The sequence below is a fragment of the Globicephala melas genome, chromosome 4 (assembly GCF_963455315.2).
Source record: "Globicephala melas chromosome 4, mGloMel1.2, whole genome shotgun sequence".
Taxonomy (NCBI): domain Eukaryota; kingdom Metazoa; phylum Chordata; class Mammalia; order Artiodactyla; family Delphinidae; genus Globicephala; species Globicephala melas.
The window spans coordinates 86,120,119-86,126,262 of NC_083317.1; positions in this window are offsets into that span (position 1 = coordinate 86,120,119).

The window sequence follows — 6,144 nt, forward strand, 5'->3', positions numbered from 1 at the left end:
CTTTTAGTGCAACCATGGTGGGATTCTTCTTTGTTATCCATAGTAGCTCTAAGTAAGCATCACAATGCTCTCACAAACTTACATTTTCACTTCTGCAGGTCTAAAAAGAGGGCTACTTGAATTTCTGTGAATAAATGAATAAAGAAATAATCTAGAAATGCACACCAAATTAAATGACAGCAATCTATATGCAAGTAAAGCATTCATTTGCATTCATTGAATTTATATCCTGTGATTATTTGCTTTAATTTTTTTTGTACCATCTATGTAAAAAGGGTTTCCTGAGAAAATTAACAATATTAATAAAACTAACAGGTTTATGTTAAAAACTACTCAGGAGAACAAACCTTCCATGGGTCTTTATATACTTCAGAAGGACATAGCTGTAAATATGACAATTTCAAATTATTCATTGAAGTAATTTCTCAACTAGGTATCATATAATTACTGCATGTATTTTAAGTAGTAAGTTTACTTTAATGTAATTTATCTTTTAAACTTTTTACCACGTTAGCCTTTTCTTCAGTTAGTCTGAATGATGAGCACTGATGAGCTTTTTTAGTGATAAAGTGTTAAAAGAATTAACCATACTGAATATACATAATAGAGTTATAGCAGGTAGATATTCAGTATTAACCTGAGGGTATGGAGTATATTCAGTAGTCAAGATGAAGCAAAATATTATTTATACTTTAAGTTGAGAACACTTTACTAAGTCAATCAAGATACTTTCCACCTCATCTAGGTTTTCCTGACTCTCTACTTACAGCACAATTTTTACACTGGACAGCAGTTCAAACTAATAATAAGTATATGGTTGCTATATGTTTTCAAACTATAACATCTGTTTATGGTGATAATGGAACAAAATATTTGAAATTGCCCCGACCTAAGGAAAAAAAACTAAGCCATAAGGTTGCTATGTGTACAATGTTTTACGTGTAACACATTTCCTCTCAATCTCTTTTGTGAAAGGAAAATCAAAATGGAGTCAGTATTGCTAAGAGAGCTTTCTAAAATGGAGCTGGGAGACCATTGAGGAAGTGTGACTTATGTGCATCTCAGCCCAGATGGAATCTCACCTTTTGAACACTTATTGTCCTACTCAAGATACTTATCCGTCATGTACCCTAAAACAACTTGTGACAACCTATCTGCTTATTGAATCCTTACCCTAAAACAACTCATGATTCCTTAAGCACAAATATCCCCTGACTTGCATCAGAGTCAATCAAAATTCTCTTGCAAGCTAACAACCTTGTGGCTTTTGTCTTTTTAAACTCCTGACTGATTCTCTTCTTCGGAGCAGTCTTTCGGTTTCATCCGAATCTGTGTCTCCAAATTGCAATTCTTAAGACTCCAAAGCTCTTTGTTCTTTGCAGCCTCAATACTGATTATTGTTTGACATTTTCAACAGCACAACTGCTTTAAAAGTATGTACCAGTCTCCACAGAAATCTAATAGATTTAAGAAAATGTGTTATAATAATAGTTAATAATACCCAAGAGTTCTATAGCATGAATTAGTGCTTCACTGTGCTGGGCACCCTTGTTGATTAAAGGGTACAATAAAATATGGTTCCTGCTTTTAAGGAGAATAAAATTGAAGAGAAGTGAGCTATCGACACTAGGCAGTATAAGAAGCCTTTACATTTCAAAGGACAGACTTGCTGAGGACTATTAGATGAAGAAAGGCAGTGTGTGCAGACTGCTGGCTACGGTGGTAATCTGGGCTTTAGTCCTGGCTACATCATATGCTAGTTATATGACCTTGACTAAATATCCTGAGACAAGGTTCTCAAAATGAAGATGGTTACTTACCTGACTACCCCACAAAATCACTGGGAAGATCTGTCTTACACCCTCAACTTTTCTTTAGTTTCCTTTGATATATTATCTAGAATTCCATCTTCAGCTGTCTTATCTTTTCAATTCCATAATGTCTTCCAAAGAAACAGCCTGGATATACCAAAGGCCCCTTAAGCCCCACATACCCAAAAACTATATCAATAATCAGATTTATTAGACAGAGCATGTTTAAGATGATAGCAGAATTTTCCCCACTGTAATTTTCACACCTATGACTTCAATTACCAGTACATTTAAGTTGGGAAAGTAAATAAAATTGTGATCATATTTTCATTTTCAAAAAAGTAACACTCCAGCATCAGATTGCAGGAAAAAAATAGAGGGAAAAGGAATGGAGCATCCAGGCAAAAGATTATGAGCTCAGGCAATGGTAGTGGGCATGGATCATAGTTAAAAAGGTATTTAGGAGGAGGATAGGCAGATATTTTTCCCCTCTGTGTTTTGGAACATAGAAGCATTGGGATAATCTGATCTTTGGAGGTTTGCTAGAATTCCCTCGTGAAACCATTTTGGCCTTGTGCTTTTGGTGGGCTAGTGTTTTGAAAAACTGTCTCTATTTCTTTTATGAAAATTAGTTTGTTTGACATTTTATATACAGGGTTAATATTCTGAATGTATATATTTCATCCAGGTGTTACAATTTATTAGCAGAGTTGTACCATGTAAACTCTCATGATTTTTTTAAAAAAATCCTGTTTTTATGGTTGTTTACTTGTCATTTCTTATTTTGTATATTTGTGTTTCTTTTTTGCTTGATTAATTAGCTAGTGGATTCTGTATTTTGCTTATATTTCCAAAAAACCAACATTTAAACTTTTTAATTAAAGCTTTTTTTCTGTTTATAACTCATTATTTTTGCCTTGTTTTTTAAAGATTTTTTTTGAGGTGGACCATTTTTAAAGTCTTTATTGAATTTGTTACAATATTGCTTCTGTTTTATGTTTTGGTTTTTTGGCCACGAGGCATGTGGGATCTTAGCTCCCCGACCAGGGATTGAACCCGCACTCCCTGCCTTGGAAGGTGAAGTCTTAACCACTGGACCACCAGGGAAGTCCCTTTTTGCCATTATTTTTAATATTCCCACTTTTTCTGTTTACTTTTGACTGCTCCCCAGTAAAATTTTTATATATTTGTGAAGAATTGACATCTTTGTGATATTAAATAAGTCCTATTTAAGAACAAGGAATGTCTTTCTGTTAATTCAAGTGGTTATTTATTTATTGTCATCCTTTTATTTTTTTCTGTATAACCATTTAAGGCCATGATTTTTTTTTTAATGTAAAAGGACATTTTATTTATTTTGAAATTTTGAATTTTATTGAATTTATTTTTTATACAGAAGGTTCTTATTCTTATCTATTTTATACATATTAGTGTATATACGTTAATCCCAATCTCCCAAGTCATCCCACCACCACCACCACCTCCACTTTCCCCCCTTGGTGTCCATACGTTTGTTCTAGGCTATGATTTTTTTCTCTGATCTTCATTCGTTAATACTGACAAATAGTGTCATCATTTCCATTATTTTTACAAATAATTCTGAAATTTCAGTTCCTCTTTGCCTTGAGAGTTGTCTAATAGAGAGTTATTTAACTTTAGATAGAAAGGCCTATTTATGTTTTAATTTTGCTATTAATTTCTATATTTTTTATATGAGAGAATTATTTTTGTATCATTCTACTTTGTTAAACTCATTGAGATTTTCTTTGGACCATAATATATTGTCTATCTTCATGAATGTTTATGTGCTCTTGAAAAGAAAATGCATCAATATTTGGGATGCAAAGTTTGATGTATATTCACATACTTTATTGCTTATGTTGTTTAGGGCTTCTATATCTTTATTTTTTGTCAACTCCTCTTGGACTAAGAGTGATATATTAAAATTGTGCATTACTGTGTGCTTCTGGCTATTTCTCCTTACAGCTCTTGTAGTTTCTGCTTTATAAAGTGATTGCTATGAAATATGGTGCGTAAATATTCAAAACTATTATATATTCATATTTTTTTACATAATGACATGTCCTTTATTGTCACTTTTTTTAATGCTTAAGGTACTGAATTCTAGCTTGTCAGATATTAAGATCACAACTCCTTCCTTGTTTTTGTTTGCTTTTTGTGTGTGTGTGTGTGTACCTTTGCCCATCTCTTTATATTTAAACTTTATGAATAACTTTTAGGGATTTCTCTTATATATGGTATAGCATTGGTTTTTACCCTGTAAGCTAATGTAACTTTTTCTTTTAATATATGAGTTTGAATTTGTTAATGTCATTGATAATTTTGGTCTCTGACATTCACATTATATTATGTTTCCTTTGTTCTTTCTCTATATTGCTTTTGGTACGTAGGAAGGTTTGTATTTTTATTCCAGTGGTTACCTTTATACTAATTCTAATAATTTTCTTTATATAATGCTCTTAGTACCACTTTTTCTTACTTAAGCTTCTGTTTTGTTTATGAGTTTCAGATGCCATTCTTTGATTCTCACCTATTGCCTGTGTTGGTGCGTAGACATCTTGTAATTTAGTTTTAATTGTTGACATACTTTTTTTTCCCCAATTTTTCTCATTGTTTGGCTAACTATGACTTCACATTTCTCTGTTCCTTGTTCATTTCTAGACTCAGTTTTAATATTTTTTATATCTACAATTTCTTGTTTAATTATATTTAATTTATATTGAAGCATTGTTAGTTTTCTCTGCTCTGTGGTTGGCGTCTTCCTTCCTTTTTGCTTTCTGCCTTCCTTTTGTATTTTCTGCAGCTGAAAACTTTTGATTTCTCTTCAGTTTTGGATGAGAAAATTTGAGGTACAGAAAGGTTAATGATGAGTTTGGGGTCACACTACTAATTGTGAAAGAATGGAGATTATGACTCAGGTCTTTTGACTTCTAACATGTGACTTTCCTGAGCTACACTAAATTCAAAAGTACAGTCTTACAATGAGTAACAGAAGCAAGGCTACTGAGAGACTGAATATACAAATGGATGATGGCCAGACCATATATATGAATAGATCTCTGACCCACAATTTGCAGCAACCTGCCCAGGAAACTGACTCATTATCTATAGTAAGCAGCCCAGGAAGCCAGTTTGCTATAAATCAGACTGGTATGAAGTCAGGGGCTGTAACTAGTAAAAAGCAAAAAAACAAAAAAACCACAACCAAACACTAACCCCTGTTACACTCTGCCCAGAATGCCCAGAACTTGATTAATAATTGATAGCTTCCCTAATTTTTGCCCCTAATTCCAATTTAGGACCAACCAGAAAAAGCCAAATATGTACCTCTAACGAATCACATAGGATGCCCCACTTCTAGTTAGCCAGCCTACAACCTCCCCATGCCAACAGCCTCCATTCAAGGCATACCTGAAGCCTTCCCCTTTTTCTACTACAAAGCTTTCCCCACTCCTTTGCCTGCTTTGAGTCTCAGCCAAAATGCAAGTAGCAGTGGCTAACTCCTTTTCTATAGCAAGCTCTGAATAATAGCCTTTGCTTGTCTTAATTTGGCTGATCTTTATTTCCACACTGCTGTTCCTCATAATCAAATATTCCCTTCAACATAACTCAAATATGACTCTCTCTCTCCTGATAGGACTACCTTCCCCTTAACCCCCTTACAGTGAACTCATCCTCATTTCTCATTCTCCTCCTAGTGTATTGAACATGACGGAGGTGGGCTTCTAGCTCCCAAATGTCATTTCTAGGACCTTTATCGGCCACTGTCATCCCACTTCTCATCTGAGGTTCAGATAATCCATTTAGGATACCTTATCCCCACTTGCAATTTTGGTTACTGGCTTCCATAACCCATTCCTGTCTTCACTGTGTTACATGGGGCATATTTATATTCTCTGACTCTGAGTTGTCCAATAAGGAAGCCACTATTCATATGTGGCTATTAAGCACTTGAAATATAGCAACCAAATTGAGATGTGATGCAACGTGTAAAATACACACTAAATTTTGAAGATGGCAAAAGATAAAAAGAATGTAAAATTCTCAATAATTTTTATATTAACTACAGATTGAAATTTTCCAATTTAATTTTTGAAATTGGGTTAAACAAGATATATTATTAAAACTAATTTCATTTATTTCTTTTTACCTTTTTAAAAATGTGGCTACTACAAAATTTTAAATTATATATGTGATGCATATCATCTTTCTATTGGTCAGTGCCATCACCCGTCTTGCCCACTTCCTCATTACCCTAAAATCTGGCTCATTAATAGCCTCTGAATTTCTAAACCTAATTTTTTTTCTTGGT